Here is a 24159-nt window from a genome sequence, read left to right on the forward strand (position 1 = left end):
AAATAAGTGTGGCTGTGGCCAGTAAAACTTAACTTATAGCACCTTTTTTGTAATAAACTTTTTGTAAATGACTGCTGACTTCTGCTCTATTACATTAAAATCTATTGGTCTATCTTGCACTTGGAATGGATGATTTTGACCATGCAGATGCCCTGAAAGGGTTTTAGGGACCCCCAGGGGGTCACTAGATCACACTTTGAGAACTATTGCTCTAATATTCTTGTTACACAAGGTAATAAGTTTCTTAAGATGAAAGCTACCTTCAGTTGGACCTTCTGTTTCTTGCAGCCAAAAGCAACTTTGCTGATAAACTACTAGGTAGTTTCTCAAGCCAGAAATCAGAAAACCAGCTTCTATCTTGGATCCTGGGAAATGGCAAAGCCCACCACATTTCCTCCTACCAGTTTGCTGTGCCGGCAGGAGAGGAGAAATTGCAGATGCATGTCCAGACTTGGGAGGTCCCAAGAGCCCCCAGGAGCCTTGCTGGGCCCCGGAACATTGCAAGAGAGCTTCAGAAAGCTTCCGTGTTTTAACTGGGAGGAGCATATGTAGCTGGGAGAGAGCCAGGAGAACCAAAGAGACATTGTTTAGACAACAGGTGTATTAGTCAGGGTTCTTCAGAGAAGAACCAACAGAATAAGGAATTGCGGGCCAGGGAAGTCCCACCACCCGCCATCTGCAAGCTGGAGGTGCAGGAGAGCTGGTGGTGTGGATCCAGTCTGAGTCCAAAGGCCTGAGAATCCCGAGAGTCGATGGTATAGGCCCCAGGCTGAGGGCAGAAGAAGACTGATGTCCCAGCTCAACAGTCGGGCAGAGAGAGCAAATTCTCCTTCCTCCACCTTTTTGTTCTATTCAGACCTCCGAAGGATTGGGTGACGCCCATCACATTGGGAAAAGCAGTTTGCTTCACTCACTTTGCTGATTAAAATGCTGATCTCGTCCAGAATCACCATCCCAGACACACCCAGAATCACATGTAACCAACTACCTGGGCACCCCATGGTCCAGTCACGTTGACACACACAAGTAACTGTCACAACGGGACCAGGAGGGTAAGTCAGCACGAACTCTCTCCTGGGGGACGACGGGATGTGGGTACGCGAAAGGTGTGAGCGTGGGTAGATGACAGTGAAAGGGGAGAGCAAGACCCCCTCTCTGGGATGCTCTAGCATCACATATTCCGGCCCTAATGTGGAACCAGCCTCAGAGAGGAGAGGGGAGGATGAAACCCCCAGTTGACAGAGGGTCTTCTGAATTGACAAAGATTAACCTACGTCGACTAAGTTGAGGTTGTCTTTTCCGCCAAACAGAGTCGGGGGCTCTTGAGATAGAAACTAAGGTTGATTTTAGAAAATTTAGGATACTTTAAAACATTTTAATAAACATACATTTTTAGTTTATGTGCTAAAAATTCATCTTCTCTAACAATGGACATCATCAAATTCAAAAATTTTGCCAACCTGAAGAAAAATGATCTCACTCTCATTTTATTTATATTTCCTAATTATCAGCGAGGATAAGTACCATTCGTATGTCACTGGAGGCATTATTTTTGAATCCACTACGGTGCTTTTGAACCCTGTGCAATTAATGTTCACGAAATAGGACACTCTAGGATCTGAAGAGAACCCACGGGCACAGAAACGGGCGCTGCTACTTCTACCTTTAAACTGACTAGATTTACACTTCGTCCGACATTAAGTAGACTGCTTACGGGACGCACTCTTCTAGTTCAAGCTGACCTCTGTCTTTGTGTGCCCTGCTCACCATGGATACTGAACTTTGTTCCAACACGCACCCCTCCTTGCCCACCGTCCTGCTCCCTCCGTCAGCGCCTGCTGGGGCCAGGGCCACGGCCCCAGGCTGTGTTCAGGATCCTGCTACTTCCAAAGCCTGTCTTCTCTTTCCCAACATTCTAATGAGAGCAACACGCACGTCTCTGAATCTAGATTCCACATGCTGAGGCAAGTCATTCTCCATGCTGTGCTATTTCTTCTCTATTAAACAGCCTCCATCTGCTTGCCTGCGGGGGTCATACTCATTTATAAGTTACTTTTATTAAAAACAAGATGCTACACGGGATAAAGAAGGCTGCCTCAAGTCTCACCACTGTAACGCAAGAGTTTCTTTCTTTTTTTTTAATTTTAGTGTCTAATCCTTCCTCAGCAACAGACTTTTACATGTTGATAATGCTGTATCGTTACCTAAGTATTTCCCTTGTAAGCACTGGACATCCATCTGCTATGTTTAGTCTACAAACATGATAAATCATAAAAACAATGGTATTACAAATTTGTATAATCCTTGGTTGTTTGTAAAATTCAAATATCACATCTCTTTATTTTCCTTTTTTCATTTATTTATTTTTCATTTACTTATTTATTCATGTGTTTATTCAACAAATTATTTATGGTGCTGGGCAATGGGGGTTCACCTATAAATAAGACAGACACTGTCCCTGCCCTTAAGAACCCCACAGTCTGGGAGGGGAGACAGACCCCATCGTGTGATTTCCTTGCATTTACCCACTTGAGCCAGGCATTCATGTTGTATTTGCACGAGCATCAAAACAGAGAATACCTGTTTTTGAAATGATTTGCTGTTCACATACAAGTGGCCAGAAGAGTGGCTGTCCTGTGTGTGTTTTAGCTGATGGAGTCATTTCCTCAAGGCTATAATAAAAGCAGAACCGCGAAAGGTACCTGAAGACTCGCCATCCACTCCTGGGGTTTAATCTCCAGATACCACTCCCGCCCTCCTACTGCGGCAGGACGGCCAGTCAGATAAAAACGCTCTTTTCAATGAGAAAAACAATTAAGCACTGAATATGTGAGAACAAGAAAAAGCGAGATAAGAATAGGACACGCCAGCCGGCTTTGCGAGACGTATTTCTAACGGGTGGATGCGGATGCAGCTTTCTCACCAGAGTCCATCCTCTCTGGACTCTTCCACGTTAATAAGGAGGAAGTCGGCGAGACAGTTAAGAAACTAGCACTTATTCTAGTTTAACTCTAGGCCCGTTATGAGGAAAACTGTTTCACGTCTCAGGCCTAGAACTAATCATTAACCCTTGAAAAAGCTTATTTAAAAAATAAAACTTAAAGCCTACAAGCTGAAAGGAGGGCAGCCAGCCCTAACCCTAGGATGCCTTTCGCTAATTTCAACCGTTATTAATGTTCCGCCCACTTTGTGACACTGGCTTGTGCGTGTATTTTTTGCTGAATTATTTGAACACAGATTACAGGCATCACAACACTCCCCCTAAAGTGTCAGAGCACACCTCCTGAGGACAAAGACACCCTCTCCCACGACCGCCGTGCTGCTACCACACCCGGGAAGCGTGTCACCAGCTCCCAGGCTCACCTAACATGCAGCTGCGCTGCCCAGGCGTCGTGTGCCGGCTGGAACAGGCTGCCGGCCCTGCCGCCTGGGCACTGAGCCCTGCCTCCACCCTGTCCACTGCCTTCCAGAACCAAAAGCCCGACGTGGGGATGAGGCTGTCCGGAGACGTGCCAGGCACCTTCGCCCAGCAGCTCAGACCCCTGATGCGGACGCCTCCCCACGCCCGCGTCACCGAGGCCACGTCCCGACCCCGTTGGCTGAGCTGATGGGCCACCCTGACCCGGCCCGCGCTGCAGCTGTGCAGGCGTATTTCAAACGGCAAGTGAAGATGTTAATCTTGCATCACAGGACTGGACACAGACATTCCGACCGCCGCCTGCACAGAACGCTGCCGAGAAAAACGGCTCTCAGCAGCAACGCCCGGGAGCTCCCATTTCACTAACATTTACGTCAGCAGAGAGGTGCTCGGAACAGCAAAGGCGCTTCAGCTTCGTAGAAAAGGGTAAGGAAATGCTCTGTACGGAGGAAGATCAAACCGTTGAAGGCGGAGGGAGACGCTGCCCCGTTCTCCTGTCCCTCGCCTATCTCCCCCCTCCCCGAGCCTGTCCCAGTATCAGCGCAGGGGTTCAAATTCCTGAGGTCCCAGCGGCCACCTGCAGGGACCATCACAGGGCAAGCACGATGACAAAGACTCAGCGCCAGGACGACGGCCCCGTGGCACAGACACTTGCTGGCCCTGGTCACCTGCAGGTCAGGGCAGGATGAGGGCCCTGCAGGGCCGCTGCCCGCTGCCCGAGGGGAAGAGGTCCTGGGGTCAAGGGCACAGGCTCTTTGCGGCGCCGGCAGAGGGAGCCTGCTGTGAAGACAGAAAGCCTGAGGGAAAGGAAAGGCAGGGAGTGAATGAAAATAGGAACAGGCTCACTGTTCTGACAGGCCAGACGCTCAATGAACGTGGTCCTTCAGTGAGAAGGAGTATCTTGTTGGACATTTAATCCCACCGGCAAGCTTTGGGCTTTCTGTTTTTGCCCACGGTAACGCCCCAACAAAGGGCTGCAGCCTTGCTGGTGCAGGAAAAGAGGGGAAGAGTGGACACTGGATGGACCACCCCCCTTCCTTTCACGCAGACGGTCCTGCGGGCTGTGTGGTGGTTACCTAGGAAACAGCGTGGATGTGAAACTCCAGGAAATGCGTGGTCAGGCGGCAGGAGATGCAACTGATTTTTTTTTTTTTTTTGCGGGCACTGCGTGATGCCAGGCCATTTTCTTAACCCCTCTGCACCAGTTTCCTCATGTCCGAGGAGGAGATCAGATCTACCTTGTGTGTGTGCGAGTGTGCACGAGCACGTGTGTGTGTGTAAGGCGCCTCGGCCGGCTGGTGGACACAGGGGGAGCTCAGTGTGGATGCTTTCCTTTCTATGCCCACTCACCAGGCACCACTGAATAACTGGGACGCAGATCTGGTAGAGAAACAGCTGAGGTGATACACGCGAAGAGCAGGCACTGTGAACTGGGCCTTGCCCTCTCCACCGCTGGGGACCTTCCGCCACCATACGAAGGAGCATCACTAACCTGATGGGTGACAGACTGCTGGCCCAGCTGACGTCACGCTGACAGCCAGACAAGACAGCGAGTCACTGGACCAGCGAGCCGCCGACCGCCAGCCCTAGTGAAGTTGTCCAGGACACGGGGCCCCAGAGGGACTGGCCCTGGACAAATCGCACTCAGCCACCCCTCAAACCTGGCTTAATAATAAGTGCTTTGTCTTAATCCATCAAACCCGAGGGCGGTTAGTTACAGAGCAAAAGATAGCAGAGGGGCTTCCCTGGTGGCGCAGTGGTTGAGAGGCCGCCTGCCGATGCAGGGGACGCGGGTTCGTGCCCCGGTCCGGGAAGATCCCACATGCCGTGGAGCGGCTGGGCCCGTGAGCCATGGCCGCTGAGCCTGCGTGTCCGGAGCCTGTGCTCCACGGCGGGAGAGGCCACAACAGTGAGAGGCCCGCGTACCGCAAAAAAAAAAAAAAAAAAAAAAAAAAAAAAGATAGCAGAGATAATCACTATTACTAGGGCTTTCTTCCCGAGATGGCCATATTCCCCAGAATCCCCTCACCAACATCCTGTTCCCTACACCTGGCTGCCAGCATGCTGAGAGCCAAGGAGAAGCCTGGGGGTTCAGAATTCAGTAGTAATACTCACCACGTCCCCTGAATAAATGAGGGCCAACTACAAAGTCTGGGCGGGGGGCACGGTGTCCACACAGAAGACTGCCCTCACTTCTGACAGGTACAAGTTTGAGGGGTTCCCCAAACCACCCTCCGTTTCAATAATCTGCCAGAAGGACTCATAGAACTCACTGAAAGCTGTTCTGCTCCTGCTTATGGTTTATCACAGGGAAAGCACGTGGGTTAAAATCAGCTGAGGGGGGAGAAACATGGGAGGTGTCCCGGGGTGTCCGACAGAGGGCCAGGGGCCCAGTGGTCCTCTCCCCATGGGGACGTGGACACATTAAGCCCCTGCCGTCGATGTGAGACCACACACATGGAGCATCGCCCACGAGGTCGATGACCTGAACCTGTGAGCCCAGAGTTCCTACTGGGGCTTGACCACCTCCCGGCCTACCCAGCAGCCTCTTGCCCCAGCTCCTCCTGGACGCTGAGGCCTTTGGTCTCTAGTTCCTGGGAGGTCTCACCTGGTACCGTGTGGCCCAGAACCCCAACTGCAAGTCATTCCTTAGACAGTCAGTGGCCAAAGCCCCCCAAGCGAACAGCGCACTCGTATCAGGCAGGACATTCCAGGGGCCTGGAAGTCACCTCCCGGCAGCCGAGGGGAGAGACCAGACCTCTCCTGGGTGAGATTAGTTCTCCACCACACAGGCCACCCCTGGCTTCTGGCCAAGGCTCTCTTACAGCAAAGCAGTCATCTTTGAGCATCTATACTTGATATAGTATTTATCAGACTGAGCAATAGGAAACCACCCATCGATTTACCCTACAAGGCCAGTACATGTATTTCCATCTTTTGGTACTAAGTTGATTACTTTTCCCCTCGTGATAAACTTGTACAGAACTATGCAGCATAAAAATGAGCTGACAGTTGGGTCAACCCAGTTCTTCCCCAAGCTAGTCATTTTATTACGTCCTGAATAGGCTCTAACTCCATTTCTCACTATATTTGATCATCAACATCAGTATTATTGTCAGACGTGTTTACATAGGGTGGTTGAGTCCCACCAACAAGGCCAGCGTCGCCCCCGTATCACAGTGTGGCAGCCTGACAAACGAAAGTCAAAAGGTTACACTTCATCAGAGTCCCACTGAGTCATCGACAATGGGACCAGGGCATCATCACAACCTACGACGCTCCGTGAGTGATGCCACCCAGTTCTGTAGGCTTCCACTCGACCATTCCGGTTCCAAAAGCAAGCGTGGTGTCGGCAACAGACAGCCCCACCCTCTCAGGCAGCCGGTGTACCCGGGCTAAGCGCCCCCACCATCTCGTGTTCCGAGTCTCTCTCAAGGCACCAACATAACGTTGGATTTCCTTCACTGCACAAACCATTTACTTACTCACTCCTTTATCCTCAGCTCCCGTTCCACATTTATCATCTGATTTTTAACAGACTTGTCCACCTCTGTTCGAAAGGATGCTAGGCTCAGCCTCCGTGCTGGGTTGGCAGCAGCAATGGTAGTCTGGCAAGCCCCCCCTTCAGTGCCCCCGTCCTTTCTGTAGGGGAGGGTTTTTGCCAGATAAGATCAAGGCACAACCCACTCCCTCTGGCCCTTAGGGATTCTGACATAAAGATGGGAGGGCACAGTGAGAGTCTCGTGCTTAGGCATCAACCCTACTACTGGCCAGTGGTTGCTGCCCTGGTCCCAGGACCACTGCATCCAGAAAACGGAAGTTGAGGTGATGTGGGAAACGGCTGTACAGTCATATCAGCATCCCTCCCACTTGTACCCCAGATACCACAGAAAAGTGGAGGAACCTCCCCGGTGGACCATCCACGGCCCCCTTCCTGTTGAGTGTGAGCACACATCCACAGAGGTGTGTAAGCCGGCCCTCCTTGCAGGAATCATTGCCCGTTCCAGTGATCCACCCGACTATTTCTCAGGATGAGAGTGGGGTCCTCGATGGGAAGAAATGCGACTCCGTGGTCCAAATTGGTACAATACCTTCTGTTCCAGTCCTTTTACAGTATTTCGTACAACTGCCTCTTCCACCAGGCACGCAAAACCTAACTCAGAGTGTCTACTGCCACGGCGGCGGGGGCGGGGGAAGCAGCACAGCGCCACCTGCCGGCGTGGGCATCACCCTCCCCCGGAGCAGCCTCCGTCCTTCCTGCACAGACTGTACGGCTGCCATTTTGTGCCTCAGGAGGAGTGTATCTAGATTCAGCCCATCTCTGCATTGCCGTGGTACCCACACGTCCACCGAGTTCGTGGACCCACGAGGCCACCTCAAGGATGGCCACCTGCCCGTCCCAACCTCTCCCGATCCCCGAAGGGGGAGCTTCTCGTGGGCAGCGAGCACGCCCTACACTGATGCACCCCTCAAACTCCCAGAGTGACTCCTACAGGGCTGTGCCCCACGCGGGCGGCCCTTTGACAGGCCAGGCTCCGCTGCCCGTCTGCCTGACCCTAGGGCCAGGCCACTGGCCACAACCCCTGAGTCATTAAAAGCCCAAACATAGAGACAAGTAGCTCGCCTTCCAGGCCACCGAGCTGACGGCTTCCTTCCTCCTTCAGCTACAGCGGCAGCTCTCCGGACGGGATGCTGTGCGCTCGCTTCAGAACTGCCAGCCACAAGCCAAGCAGCCCTTTGCTGGTCAGGAGAGTTGTTGACAGGGCGAACCAGGCGGCTCCAGAGTTAGTCCTGGGGGAGGTGCCCTCTCCTCCTCGTGTTCCGTCAGCGCCCTTTCCTGTGCGAACCATCTCCATCCACTACGGGACGCCCTTCGCACGCCCCTCTCTAGAGAGCATTTCTCTGACGTCACCCAAGACCCTACGGGTCTTTCAGGTTCGAGGTTATCTTAGGTCCTTCAGCCATCGGGGCGGTTTCAAATAATGTTCAAAGCAGGCTAGGAATGATCTTTGCAATGGAAAATTTCCGGAATTCTCCAGCGGGAATCCCAGCGGTCACTGCCAGGCGGGATCCACAGGCTTCTGCCGTAAGCCCCGGTCTGCACCCGACGCGGGTCACCGTACAGATAATCTCTCCGTACTTCGCCCGGTCGCGTGAGCAAGCTGGGGGCTCAGGCCATCTCGGTGACGACCCCTCGGCTGTCGAATCAACAGTAATAAAGCCGGGGGTGGCTTCACCTGCCTCCTGGTTTATAATACTAGAAGGGGAGGCATTCTCCAGTCAGACACAACATCCGTCCCCATGAAGCATTCAGGTAAAGGACACACAACCACTTCACAGAGTCTGCCGGAACATTTCAGTTTTCATCCAAACTTTCACCTCAGTCCCAACGACTCTTTCCTCCCCGTATCCTCCGAATCTAACTGTAGCTCTGGTAGCAGAGTGCACGGCCCCCGTGTCAAGGATCTCCCAAAGCACCTCCTCCCCCCGCCCCCCCCCCAAGCCTTCTGCCCCCTCACGGGCACACATCCTGGGCTCCCAGCTCGGGGCAGGGGAGGGGGATTGCCCAAGAGACCTGGGCTCTTAGCCAGTCTGTGCCCTGATTAGACTATGGGGCCGTCACCTCATGAAATTCTTGGTCAGCTGTCTCATTGTCATCTGTGCCTTCCAGCTTTTAAAATTCCTCCAAACCAAGGCGAACGAAGCAGATTTAGGGCCCTTCCATGTGGAGGAACCAGCAGAGGCTCCCATGGGTCCATCTGACTTCGGAGAGTGCTGCAGCAAGACCTTTATTCTGATCCCATCAACGTCTGCTTAACTTCTCCAATAGGAACCGCTCACAGATTTGAACCCCACTGGGACCGGCTCCGACTTTCCCCTTTGTCTCTTCCCCATTATCTCGCAGATCTCAGCCATCTGTGTCTTTGGCTTAACTATCCCGTTTGGTGGCAGCCCTGAGTTAGCTCGGAGCAGCCCGAATCCAAGCGTGGCGCAGCCTCAAGATGCATCCTGACACCCCACTTTCACTTGGCTTATTGCAGAGAACACCACGCAGGACGGACACTCATTCGCTTGTCCTTTGTTACTCCACATTTTCTCACGCGTCCAGTGAGCTAACTACTCAGGGGCTGGAGCCATGGTGAGACTTTTACCTCTGATAACTAAGTGCGGCACAGCTCCAGTTCTACACCTTGGCTGACCTGGGGTCCCCTAGGAACCACAGGTTCATCACCCCCCACCCCATCATCCCCCCCTCTTCTTGAACCATATGTTTCCGTGAGTCAGGGTCACACGAGCAAATGTCACTTCTGACACCAACTGTGAAGCATCTGGGCCAACTGTGAGGTTGGAGGGAACGGTCTCCAAGACTATTCTTGCTTCAGATACCAACTGCAAGGTCAAAGGTCCCCAAGAGCACCCTCAGGTTTGGTAATTCACTAGGAGGACTCAGAACTTTACCGAAAGCTGTTACCCTCGCAGTGACAGTTCTGTTTTGTTTTCACAGGGAAAGGATACAGGCTAAGATCAGCCAAGGGAAGAACGCAAAGGGCTGAGTCCAGAGATGAACCAGACACAGGGCTTCTGTTGTCCTTCCATGGAGTCAGGACACGTCACTGCCCTGCATCCACGTGTGACACTGTGCACGGAGTATTGCCAGCCTGGGGCGCTCGCCTGGAGCTCCGTGTTCAGAGTTTCTCTTGGGCTTCAGGGGCGTGTTCGTGGACATCCCAGCCCACACGCCAAACCCCACCACTCCCTCTCCCCACACGGCCTCCCCTTGGTCCTAGGGGTGCACACGGCAGGCACCTTTTCTGTACTAAGTTTCAATAACCTGCCCTCAGGAAGACCCTGGGCTGGGAGAGAGGCTCATCTCTGCGCTAGAAGTGGGCTTGGAGCAGACTAGGCAGGAAGTTCAGACATCCTAGGATGTGGCACATGGTGCAGGGTCTGGTGGATATGACCTCTTGGCTCTATAAATGTCTCCCATGGGGCAGGGCAGGGCCCAAACTGGGAAGATCATGCCTGCGGTTGGATCAGATCCTGTTACTAGCGAATCTTACTGGCCCTTATCAAATTTTTAACCAGACTGCTTTCTTCCATCACCATAACTGCACTATTACCTCTGATTTCAGCTTTCAGGCACTAGATGATCCAAAAGCTACCTGTGGCTATCTTCATGGGACAGAAGCGTGCTACAGCCACAAGTCCACCTGCAGAATCCTGGCTGCAGAAAGAGGCTCTGACCCTCCTTCCTTGCCAGGTTCTCAAGAAGCCTTAGAACAAGAGGCTAAGGGACTGGGAGGGCTCTCAAAAGGCTTGACCGTGCAGATCACGTGCGGACATGTGTGTCTGGAGCTGCGGCCGGTGGGCCACGCAGCCAGTTTGCCAGAACCTCTACGCTTTCCTCCTCTGCTTCAGGAAGTGACCAGCACCGTGCACAGTCTTACCGAGGACACACAGCAACACGAGAGAACTCCAGGAACTCAGTGAACGGTCCTCAACAGTCGTCTGCCATTGGGCATGCTCTGGGCTGCCCAAAGGGGCCCTGGGGCAGAGGTCAGGAGTAACGGCTGTGCATGCTATCCCATAAATGTCTATGCCGCCGCCCGAAATATTTACCGCAAACGGAGAAATCCATCAGATTGCCACTGTCGCTCTCACGCTGCCATTTAAATACACTCCAGGCCCAACGTCTCACAGCCTTCTCAACCAACTGCCTTCCAACTTCAGATTGTGTTTTTACTCCCTCATTTAACCTGTAGTATTTTTTAAAAATAATATTCCTAAGCATACCTCTCGTGAAACCCCTGGTCTCTAAGAGCCTCTAACACCTGCCAGGCCAGGAACGTGCTCAGCAGATGGTAACAGCTGGTCCTCCAGGGCCACCAGGAACCTGGAAGCCCACCCAGCCCTGACAGCTAACCGAACTCACGTCAACCTCACACTTATTCATCCCTAGTAGCGTTTAACCACAGATTTTGTCTGTATAAAACAACGGGGCAACGACCAGGTGTTCACAACTGCCCACCTCTTACCAAACTGCAGTCCGTCCCGCCTCCACGGCCCCCAGGCTGAAGCAAGCACACAGGCGAACGCTGCACCTGTAACAGGCGAACGCTGCACCTGTAACAGGCGAACGCTGCACCTGTAACAGGCGAACGCTGCACCTGTAACAGGCGAACGCTGCACCTGTAACAGGCTGAGGGTCTGCTGACGACAGAACCCTCTTCCGGCTGCAGCGAGCTGATTTCACATCTGCTTGTCCCACCCTCTCTTCCTCCCCGCCCACAAAGTTCACGCTAGCCCTGTTCACCCCTCCCTGCAGAGAAAAGCCTGTCCTCTTCCATCCTGCATGCTTGTTGCACGCTTCTGAGATCGGAGCACTCTCCCTACGGTAACACTCTTTTCCATTAAAGTCGCTCCATCTCTAAGTCTGAATGTGCCTTACTCGACAGTAGGGTCCCAGCTCTGGCCACTGCCCCCACGGGTGACCCGTCCATCAGCTGGGGTGCTGACCCTCAGCCCTGCCGGGGGTGACAGCCCCCGCGGCTGTGGCCACTCTCCTCCTTCAGGGCTCCTCCCAGCTTTTCAGCCTGTCGCCATCATATGGCTGATGCGCGGCGGATTCCTGAGCCCCTCAGCAGCAGCTGCTGGAGGATCAGGGCAGGCAGCTATTGGTCTGTCTGGGTCTCCTCGACTGTCTGACCACAACGCCGCCGTTCCAAGGACAGGAGAGGGAGAAGGGAGCCATTTTTACTGATACTTCGGATGCCAGGCCGTCAAGCGGTTTTCTTTATTTCCAGTTTTGGGAGGTCATCAGCGATGAGCATGGGATCGACCCCACGGGCAGTTACCATGGAGACAGTGACCTGCAGCTGGAGAGAATCAACGTGTACTACAATGAAGCTGCCGGTGATTATTGGAAGCTTTCCTGCCCCCTCACCTTGCTTTCTGTTCTGCGGCAGACGCAACGTATTAGGAACATGCAAATGACAAAGAAAGGCTTCCTGCATGCATTTTTAACTGCTCAAAAACACACTTCAGAGCTCCTGAAGTCTCCTGCATGTTTGTCATGACGAGGCAGGGCATTATCTCCCTTTGTAGAGCAGAAGCCGCCTCTAATCTCCTACTTTTGTCTCATGCTGGAATTTTCCCTGCTGAATTCTGCCATAAGAGGCCCAGAGAGCAGGGCGCTGTCTGTGATTCCTTTGCCTACCGCAGCTCTGAGTCCTGCTCTGTCCCCACAGGTAACAAATACGTGCCTCGGGCCATCCTGGTGGATCTGGAGCCGGGCACCATGGACTCCGTCAGGTCTGGACCCTTCGGCCAGATCTTCAGGCCCGACAACTTCGTGTTCGGTATGTAGCGTGGTCCCCGGGACTGGCTCGGGAGGCCCACTTCCTTCTAAATCCAGTGGAGGTCACAGCTCACTGCTGAGTGCCCCGCTGGAGGCTGCGTGTCCACAGAGGCCCTGAGTCCTGGCCTAACTGCCCCCGGTCCACGGGCTGTCGCTCCTCTGGTCCCTCTCCGCACAGCTCAAAGGACGGGGTCCGCCTGCAGAGGGTCCGTCCCACGGCAGAGCAGCCTGGGGAGGGCAGAGAATAAAGAGCGAAGGGAAGCTTCCAACAGCAGCTCCCAGGTGACTGGTCATCTCAGAGGGCCAGTGACAACAGGCAAGCATTCCCTGGAGCGAAGGCCAAAGGCACAGGTTAGGAGCGGCTGAGACAGCTGCTTGGAGTGGCCTCTTCTGATCACGTGTGCCTCCACCCTGCCTGCTCCTAGTAGCTGATTTAAGTATTTTAAATACTGAACGCAGGCCTGAGCAAACCGGCCGTGAACACGAGGCCCTTCCCCCAGACGCAGGCCCAGGTCCACCCAGTAATGAAACGTCCTTCCCCTACGATCCCAGCACTACTGGCAGAGTGGCAGGAAGCGCGACGTGGTCTTTGCAGCCCCACAAAGAAGCAGGACAGCTTCACCTGAGTTGCCAGAATGAGGCGGCTGCCTGGAAGCTGACGCGGTCAGAGCAGCGCTGGTGACAGCTCTCAGCTGGGAGCCACCCAGCCAGTTCTGGGTGCAAAGTCCCCCCACCCGACCCCAGATTGTAAAGGACTCGGATTCCTGTTTCATGGGTGTCCAGGAAGAGACTGGAGATGCTTAGCTAGTGAAGAGAGCACCTGGGGAGCATGAACACTGCAGGAACTGAAAAGCACGGAGAAGACAGCGTCACCAGCTAAGGGCCCCGACCAGGACCCCGGGCTACGTGGCCTGTGTCGCTAGACGGGGAGGTACCTCCGAATGAGCACCTCCATAGCTGACTGTCCTTCCCAGGCCCCCTTCTGCGTGTCTTGCCTGCAACACCCCTCTGGAAGGAGACCAGTCAAGGACAGGCTGGAGGCTAAATAGCCCAGCTTCCCTGACTCAGGGGGGCAACTCAGTGATGGGGTCTCTTACGGACCCCAGTGCAGAATGCCGCTTCCTTCCTTCCTTTCCCCGCTCCGTCCCCATTGCCCTCCCAGGCTTCCTGGGATCAGCCCCCTAACAAACTTCCACTCAAATCCTTGTCTCAGGCCCAGAAATAAATCCAACCACCTACAGTCAATCTTCCACAAAGGAGGCAAGAACATACAATGGAGAAAAGCATCTCTTCAGCAAGTGGTGATGGGAAAACTGGACAGCCGTGTGTAAATCAATGAAGTTAGAACACACCCTCTCAACACACAGAACAATAAACTTGAAATGGCTTAAAGACTTAAACACAGACATGACACCATAAAACTCCTAGAAGAGACCATAGGCAAAACATTCTCTGACATAAATCGTAGCAATATTTTCTTAGGTCAGTCTCCCAAGGCAATAGAAATAAAAGCAAAAATAAACAAATAGGACCTAATCAAACTTAAAAGCAAAGGAAACCATAAACAAAACGAAAAGACAACCTATAGACTGGGAAAAAATACATGCAAATAATGCAACCGACGAGGGGTTAATTCCAAAATACGTAAACAGCTCATACAGCTCAATATCAAAAAAAGAACAAACAATCAAAAAATGAGAAGACCTAAACAGACATTTCTCCAAAGATATACAGGTGGCCAACAAACACATGAGGATATGCTCAACATCGCCAATTATCAGAGAAATGCAAATCAAAACTACAATGAGGTATCACCTCCCACCAGTCAGAACGGCCATCATCAAAACGTCTGCAAATAATAAATGCTGGAGACGGTGTGGAGAAAAGGGAGCCCTCTTGCACTGTTGGTGGGGCTGTGAATCGGTACAGCCACCACAGAGAACAGTATGGAGGTTCCTCAAAAAGCTAAAAATAGAGTCACCATATGGTCCCAGCAATTCAACTCCTGGGTGTATATCCGGAAAAGACAAAAACTCTAATCTGAAAAGATACATGTACCCTAATGTTCATAGCAGCACTATTTACAATAGCCAAGATATAAAAGCAACCTAAATGTCCACCGATAGATGAACGGATAAAGAAGATGTGGTCTCTGTATACAATGGAATATTACTCAGCCATAACAAAGAATGAAATTCTGCCATTTGCAGCAACATGGATGGACCTAGAGGATATTATACTAAGTGAAGTAAGTCAGACAGAGAAAGACAAATACTGTATATCACTTATATGTGGAATCTAAAAAAATAATACAAATGAATTTATTTACAAAACAGAAACAGACTCACAGACATAGAAAACAAACTTACGGTTTCCAAAAGGGAAAGGGGGAGGGGGAGGGATAAATTAGGAGCTTGGGATTAACATATACACACTACTATATATAAAATAGATAAGTAACGAGGATTTCCTGTATAGCACAGGGAACTATATTCAACAGCTTGTAATAACCTATAACGGAAAAGAATCTGAAAAAGAAATATATATAAAACTGAATCACTTTGCTGTTCACCTGAAACGCAATACTGTAAATCAACTATACTTCAATAAAGTAATAAAATATTTAAAAAGAGCATTTTATAATTAAAACGAATAGAGTAAAATCCTTGTTTCAGGGCAGGGGCACTGACCTCAGACCAAAGGGGAGGCCGTGGTGCACTTTTCTCGTGCACTGTGTGCAACACGCTGCCGCAGCCCGATGGCGGGACCCTCATAACAAACTTACGGTGTCTGGCGGGGTGCAGCAGGTTCTCTGCTGGGGGCCATGCACAGCCGACCGTCCAGGCTGCTCCATCTGCAGCTCGGGTCCCCCAGCACCCCTCAGGTGGTTAGCAGAATCCAGTTGCCCGCAGTCTGGGGTCTGAGGCCCCTGCTGGCTTCCTGGCGGTCGGCCAGAGGCCGTGCTCAGCTCCTGGAGGTGCCCGCCGACACCAGTACGTGGCCCGCAACCCGGCAGCCTCACCTTCAAGGCCACCAGGAGAGGACCTCCACTGCACTGAAACTCTGAAGGCTTCTGCCACCAGCTGGAGCAAATTCTCCCTTAAAGGGCTCACGTGATTAGTGAAGGCGCGGCCAGGTAATCTCCCTATTTTAAGGTCAACTGATTTGGGGCCTGAATTACACCTGCAGAATCCCTTCCCACAGCATTGAGATTAGCGTTTGATTGAATAACTGGGAAAAGGTGTGTGCACCCGGGGCTGGTGAACTTTGGGGCTTCGAGTTCTGCCTACCAGGAACGGACAGCTTGGGGACCGAAACAAACATGGTTCCTGGAACCTCGGTTCCGACGATCTGGATCTGCGTTCATAAAGGACGTGAGTTTTCTACTTAGTAGCTGTAGGGCTTTAGGCAAGTATTTTAATCTCTCTGAGCCTTAGTCCTGTCCAGGAAGCTGCTTCAGAACAGGCTTTGTGGCTTCTTGTCAGGAATTCTGCGCGGGGGACCGAGACAGGCTAGTTCTGGAATATCTTTCACTGTTTGAATATTTGATTTTCAGGTCCCTTTGACCACAGAAGTCTATGCCTCTACGTGATCATTCTTGGAAGAGTTAATATACTTGCTCATCAGAATAAGGCCTTAATGGATTGGTATTAAATTATCTTCTTGGTAAGGATTTTCATGAGGGGGTGGAGCCTGTGTGCTCAAGGTGGGGGAAGGGCAGCAAGAGGTGGGCAAAAATGAAAAAGGCAGCTGAGCCAGCCTTGCAACCTCCCTGAGGACTGGCTCCAGTTCAGTGGTTCAAATTTGCCAGTGCAGGAAGTTAGGACGGAAACTTCTGTCTTAGGCTCTGGACTCGCGGCAGCAGCCCCGCAGGGACAGGCCCCACTCGGACGTACGCCTGCGCTTCCTGGTTCCCTTGTCTTGCTTTCTCATCACCTCCTTCCAGCCCAGCAGTAAGGCCGGAGAGCAGGTCTGGGCCTGCGTTAACACTGGTCAGCCTCGACAGCTCACCTGTGCCCCATCCTCGGCTTCATTCCTCCGACCTCAGTCCTGGGATCTCAGAGGGACCCAAGCTCGCATGAATTACAAAACTATGCAACCAATGAAATGAGAACACTTCCTAATATCATACACAAAAATAAACTCAAAATGGATTAAAGACCTAAATGTAAGACCAGACACTGCACAACTCTCAGAGGAAAACACAGGCAGAACACTCTATGACGTAAATCACCGCAAGATTCTTTTTGACTCACCTCCTAGAGAAATGGAAATAAAAACAAATGCGACCCAATGGAACTTAAAAGCTTTTGCAGAGCAAAGGAAACCATAAACAAAATGAAAAGACAACCCTCAGAATGGGAGAAAATATTTGCAAATGAAGCAACTGACAAAGGATTAACCTCCAAAATATACAAGCAGCTCATGCAGCTCAATAATAAACAAACAAACAACCCAATCCAAACATGGGCAGAAGACCTGAACAGACATTTCTCCAAAGAAGACATACAGACTGCCAACAAACACATGAAAGGATGCTCGACATCACTGATCATTAGAGAAATGCAAATCAAAACTACAATGAGATATCATCTCACACCAGTCAGAACGGCCATCATCAAGAAATCTACAAACAATAAATGCTGGAGAGGGTGTGGAGAAAAGGGAACGCTCTTGCACTATTGGTGGGAATGTAAATTGATACAGCCACTATGGAGAACAGTATGGAGGTTCCTTAAAAAACTAAAAATGGAACTACCATACGACCCAGCAATCCCACTACTGGGCATAGACCCTGAGAAAACCATAATTCAAAAAGGGTCATGTACCACAATGTTCATTGCAGCTCTATTTACAATAGCCAGGACATGGAAGCAACCTAAGTGTCCATCGACAGATGAATGGATAAAGAAGCTGTGGCACATATATACAGTGGAATATTACTCAGCCATAAAAAGGAACGAAATTGAGTTATTTGTAGTGAGGTGGATGGACCTAGAGTCTGTCATACAAAGTGAAGTAAGTCAGAAAGAGAAAAACAAATACCATATGCTAACACATATATATGGAATTTAAAAAAAAAAAAAGGTTCTGAAGAACCTAGGGGCAGGACAGGAACAAAGACACAGATGTAGAGAATGGACTTGAGGACATGGGGAGGGGGAAGGGTAAGCTGGGACGAAGTGAGAGAGTGGCATGGACATATATACACTACCAAATGTAAAACAGATAGCTAGTGGGAAGCGGCCGCATAGCACAGGGAGATCAGCTTGGTGCTCTGTGACCACCTAGAGGGGTGGGACAGGGAGGATGGGAGGGAGACACAAGAGGGAGGGGATATGGGGATATACGTATATGTATAGCTGATTCACTTTGTTATAAAGCAGAAACTAACACACCACTGTAAAGCAATTATACTCCAATAAAGATGTTAAAAAAACCCCACAAAACTATGCAACTGTAAAAGTCACCTGCGAATCTGCACGGCACGCACGAACCCCACGAGCTAACTAAAATTTGACTGTGCAGCGCCCAGTACACATAGGTGTCTGGCTGCACATTGCTTCTCTATCCTGTAACTCACCAAATCTCTCCCCGCTTCACCCAAAGCAAGCAAGCGGTCCGCGGCCATGCGCCCCCTGCCGGCCAGTGCGGGGAAATGACTGGTCCAAGACGTCTGGTTTCCTCCCAGGCAAAGCGCACGCACGTGCCTCTCACCCTCCCTCTTCACAGCTCTGTTCGAGCTCTCTCAGGGCATCCCTTTCCTATATAATGCGTCTCTATCTTCTTTAATCTCCATCTTTCTTCTAGTTATCAAAAAAATTTAAAGTATTCCTTTATATCCAGACAATGATACTAATTGTGAAGGATGGATGATCCAGTTGTTTAAGGGCTGTGTGCATCTAAGATACTCCTGCTCGTGGAGGCGCCACCCATACCATATCAAAAGTATTTAAATTTCCGTTTTGTAAAGTTTTTACTTTATTATAACTTATATGTTATGATATAAAAGTTAAGTTGCATTTGACTAATTGATGTGCTATGTTTCATTTAATTAAACATTAATTTAACTATTGCAGGTTTTTCTTTTCATATTTTGGAGTTGTCACCTCCACACCCCATCTTCTCAGGTCCTGAAAACTAGCACGGGCTATGCTTACAGGTACCCAGTGGAAAACTGGCTTTGCTGATAAGATTAAAAGAGTAGACCTAACAAATACTTCTTCTAATTAAGAAAAATAAGAAAATATTGACAGCAAGTTACAAAAGCATCAGACTACGAGTGCTCAACAAAATTTGGTATAATCAGTAATAAATGTAACAAAATTAATCCGCCCCGTAGTTGAAATGATGCTTGTTACTGGTTTTGTACCACATGACAACTAGGCATAGATAATAACTGATGATAAACAAGTAGCATTTCTTCACAGTCAAATAAAGCATGTCTGGGACTTAGCTGGCAAACAAAGGAGGGAACTGTGAACAGGAAAACAATTTGGGGGTTTCTCTGAAGACTCCTGGCCGCACAAGTGAGGAGGTCCTGGAGACTGTATTTTTCCAGAACTTCAGTGCTCAAAGGTCTGATAAACACTCTTAAGATGTACCTCAATATGATTTTATAGTTAAAAAAGGCACTGCATATTTCAAGTGCATCTTCCCTGGCGGATTTTACAAGTTTGGTGGTAGGTGGCTGCTCGCCCCTCTGAAAAGACTATTCTAGAGAAAGCTGTGCAGACCACGTGGTGGGGGGCACAGTGTGGGCCTGGAGTCTTGTGTTACAGGTGAAAAGCCTGGCAGTTGGGATGGGGCATGGGTGAGCCAGGGAGCCCCCGGAGAGCAGAGGGCGGTGACGGAGGGAACAGGACCGCAGCAGCCTGGCTGGATACCCAATGCCTACTTGCTGTTCACCTCTGCCCTGCACACTTTCAGCAGAAGACAGAATGATTAGGCTCTGCAGGGCTTACTGGCTTTCTCACCTCGGAGAGGGGAATACCGACGTCAGTCTTTTCCATAATCTGTTTGCCTTGAAACAGAGCAAACCCTGGGCTCTGGAGCTTCCGAGAAAATGACCAGCACCCCGTCTGTGCCCAGCTTGGCCCCGTGGCCATCAGCACGGCTGGCCTCACCAAAAGTCTCTGGCAACTCAGATTTTGGTGTGAAGAAAGCCTGCATTCAGAAGACAGGTGGCGAGGGAGCCAGAAAGTTGGAAAGCGGGGGGAAAAGGCTCTCTCAGGTTTCATGCCTCCTGCAGGGGCTGGTCCAGTCCGTGCCCTGCCCTCGGGGTGCCTGTGCTCAGAACTGCCCTGCACAGCTCGGGGACGCCCATCGACCTGCAGACCCTCAGGGTTTGGGGGTGGGGAGGAACATCCTCAGCTCCCCGCTTAGGAGCTCTGCAGCTCATCGTTCCCACAACACCTTTCCTTGCTGTGCACAGCCTCGTGGACTAGAGGCCAGGATTGTAACATGGAAGTGTGTGCACTGTATTACGAGGCACAGAGGAGGGCACATCGTGGAGAGACTGACATTGGCACTGAGCCCTGATTTATGGAGAAGAGCTCCCTGGAAGGAGGGAAGGAAACAGTGATGCCAACTGCAATAGCTAAGATTGCTATAACACTATACAGTCTCCGGGACCCCCTCACTTGTGCGGTCGGGGGGTCTTCTAGGTGCTTTCCCATATTAATTCACTCAGTCCTCGAAATAACCCCAGGAAGCAGGTACTGTTATTATTCCGCTTTACAGATGAGGCAATAGAGGCACAGAGAGGTCAAGTAACTTGCCCTAGATCACACAGCTAATAAGTGGCAGAGTCAGGATTTGCACCCACTCCATCCATCCAGGGCCTGTGCTCTTAACCACTCAGGGAATGTGGGGTGGGCTGAATAGGGGAAATTCACTCCAGTCCTGTGAACAGCCTTGGCCATTGGAAGCAGAGTTTGCTCAGAGAATTTGGTACGGTCCAGGTTCTCTAGGTTATGGGGAAAATGGTAGCGGTTGGGAAAAGGTTACACATATTTGAGAATTTGTGAGATTATGTCTCATTTAAGTCATAGCGTAAGAATAACAGTATCTTTCATTCTTAATGTCCAAGGCAAAAATGACTGAAACCATGTTTTAAAGGAACAAACAAAAATATCTAAATAACCCACGAAAGGGAAAAAAAGGAAAATATCAAACGTGAACAGTGAAAAAAATACATCTAGAGGAGTGTGGAAAGACATACTTGTGTTCTTTAGTATTTTATAAATTTTCTAATTTTGTATTCAGAAAATATGTATACATGAAATGCGTTCTTACCACAATAAAAATATATACGTATATACAATGTATGTGTATATTACACACACAGTGTACTATACATTGTTTTCAATTATGAAAGGTCCCGATTGACAAATCTAGTAAAAATAATTCGTACTGGGACATGAAACATTCCAGAAGATAGCTGAGAAACATTACATATATTTACTCTAAATTATTACTGTCTGGGGCAAAAATGTATAAACTGGTGGAGCTGACATCTTTAAAGTAAATTAAACTGGAGTTCAGACTGTTTCTGCTTTAGACAGTCTTTTTAAAAAGGAAGCACCTCAAATGCTTCCAGCAAAATTCCTCCATCTTCATCAAGAGATGCTTTTACTAAAAGCCTGGAAATTTCAGATGTTTCAGGGGAAAGAGATCGAGGTGCCTCATCCCTTGGGCCTTCTCCGAGGGCACAAACAAATAGGATGTGACTGTTCCAGGATAATGGATACAATTTTATTGCTAAGATGGTTCTTGGGTTTTCATTATTCTACAGAGGAAGCTGATGTTCTCAAAATTTCAGGACCCCAGCTAATATATTTCAACTAGATCCCATCAGTCACTTAGCAACGCATCAAGCAACGGTAATTACCACCATCACGGTGCCAGGCGTTCAGAGGGTACTTTCACTAAGAGGCTCTCAGCGGAGGCAGGAGAGGGGGAAGGGCAGGCAGAGCCCTTTAGTAAGACACAGGCCTAGCCTTCCACAGGGAACTCACACCTTCCCCCACCAGTCTGAATTTTGTCATCGTCACCCCAAAGTCCCTTAGGGGTGGGAGTGGCCCAGACGCAGTCGATGACATCAGGCCCAAAGCAGGAAATGGCCCACGGTAGGCAGACACTGACTCACCTCCCCCATCACCCTGCCCGACAGCCAGAAGAGCTGTTCCTTTTAGACACACAGAGAAGCCAGCAACAACCCCCTTCGCCCCAGACCTCGTCAAAGCCTAAGCCAGGGAACAGAGGTTCCGTGGGCCCCGTTTCCTGCTGTTGTCTGCACAGGTGCAGTGTGCCCATGTGGTGGCGTTTGGGTCACGCATATGGCAGAGGAGGGCAGCTCAGAGTCCTCGGGTGTGTCACCTTAGGTCGGGCAAGCGCTATTTCCAACTCTGCCCGCGTGCTTCTCTGATTATACAGGAACAGACATGGGGCGGGTGCCGGGGAGGAAGCAGGCCGGGTGCACACTGGGTGGCAGTGAGGCAGCCTTTGCTGCCAGGGATCCCCAGGGGCCCCGGCCTGCTGGAATCAATGCTGTCACTTAATATTTGTGAACTGAGCATTCAGCGAATAAGCGTCTCTCATCTTCACAACGTAACAAAACGACCCGACCAGGACACAGAGAAGTGGACACCCTCCACGCGTAGAGAGATGCCCACCTGTTAAGGTCCCCTTGTCCCCAGTACCATCCCTTCCAGGTCTCATCTTCTGCTTCTACTCGGCCCCAAATCCCCACCTTGAATGAAACAATGAAGGCCAAGACACAGTCATCTCTAGAAAATCTTCGTGGAACTGTGTAATCACAGAAGTTACCTGGAGCAGAGCTGTTCTCTGGAGAGGTTCTGGAAGGCTCCAGCTGGTCGTGAAGAGCCCAGGGAGTGGAAGCTGGGGGTAGCGGTGGTGAGAAGGTCGAGCCAAGCCCTAGGCATGGGGGTACAGCATCAGTGGGATGGGCTGAGCGAGGGGAGCCCAGCAGCACCGGGAGGGAGAGAGGAGGAGGGAGCCTAAGAGATACACCCCCATCCCAGGAGGGGGAACCAGGCACCTGCCTGCCCGCAGAGGGACTCCGAGGACTGGCTTCCCGAAGCAGGGGTGATGAAGCTGTGACTTTGCCCACCAGTAACATGACAAATGGGCTTAATATGTATAAGGACAGGATCACCTTGGGTTTTATGCGGGCATTTTTGCTCCATAAACTTGACCCGCTTTCATATAGAGCTTCTCGTTTCCCACTCACAAAGCTGGCTGCAGGGCACCTATAATTATCATTTTATAGCTGGAGAAACTGGTCTCAGAGAGAAAGAGAAGGAAGCAGTCCCTGGTCTCCACTCCCTGGCCACCCGTTCAGGATGGTTCGTAGGGATAATTACGGTTGGATCTTACCTCACCCTGACTAAGCCTTTGAAACTCACCTGGGCTTTCTCTTCGTAGAAGGAAGCTAGATGTCTTCACTTACAGGCTTTGTGGCTGGTGGCTGGTCAACTCTTTGAGCCTCCTTTTCCAAGCCGTGAACTTGGGATGGTAATAATGTTTACTCTAGAACAGCAGAAATAGAATGTGAGCCACGTAGGTAATTTAAAATTTTCTAGTCGTCACTGTGCGTCTGGCAGTCATTTAAAAAATTTAACAGAAGCAAGTGAAATTAATTTCAAAAATATATCCAAGATATTCTTTTGATAAGTAATCAATAAGTAATGGAATATTTTACATTCTTTAAACTTCGTGAGTCCATGAAACCGCATGAGTATTTTACACGAAAGCACACCCCAGTTCAGACTCCCAGGGTTCAGGTGTTGAGTGGCCACACGCGGCTGGTGGCCTGGAGCTGGAGGTCGAGCCCCATACGGTGGCTGTGGGCACGAGGGGACATAACGCGTGGAAGGCACGTGCTCGCTGGGACACCCAGGCGCGCACGCGATATTCTGCACATGCAACCGGCCTGTGCGAGGACCCAGGACCCAAAGCACACGCGAGACAGGCCCAGGCGCCCAGGCACTTCTCCAGGCCCCTCCCCCACCGACCGCCTTCCACACGTGGGCGGAGGCGGAGGGCGCCCACCCCGCCATCCCCGGCCCCCCGAAGACAGCCATTCTCGGCCCGCACCGGGACCCCCATCCTCCCCGCCCCGCACCCCCTCCCCGCGGTTGCACCCGCCGCCATTCCCACCCCGAAAAGGAGGAGATCGAGGCCGCGGGCCCGGGACCCTGCCCGGGAGGCAGGGAGCCTAGGGACGCCGCAAACCCTACGGGAAAGGCTGGGCTGCCCACCACGGGCACCCCGCGCAGCCCACCCCGGCCGGAACCTCGCGCCGCGCCCCGGCTCCCCCTCGCGGTGCCGCAGTCCCCTCGCCCCTCCGCGCCGCCCC

The 24159-nt window shown here is 51.0% G+C and overlaps 1 long non-coding RNA gene across 2 annotated transcripts; it reads right to left on the reverse strand.

The window, feature by feature from the left end:
* Positions 1–6444: 6444 nt before the first annotated feature.
* On the reverse strand, positions 6445–24133 carry LOC115850494 (uncharacterized). 2 transcript variants are annotated; one of them, XR_009565717.1, is made up of 5 exons: positions 23961–24133; positions 23207–23330; positions 22608–22715; positions 11565–13004; positions 6445–11520 (listed from the first exon to the last, which is right to left on the reverse strand). It is a non-coding gene; the product is annotated as an uncharacterized lncRNA (long non-coding RNA). The 2 variants fall into 2 exon arrangements; XR_009565716.1 differs by having other exon boundaries at positions 6445–13004.
* Positions 24134–24159: the final 26 nt, after the last annotated feature.

Source organism: Globicephala melas, chromosome 11, assembly GCF_963455315.2.
Source record: "Globicephala melas chromosome 11, mGloMel1.2, whole genome shotgun sequence".
In the NCBI taxonomy this organism is placed as follows: Eukaryota; Metazoa; Chordata; class Mammalia; order Artiodactyla; family Delphinidae; genus Globicephala; species Globicephala melas.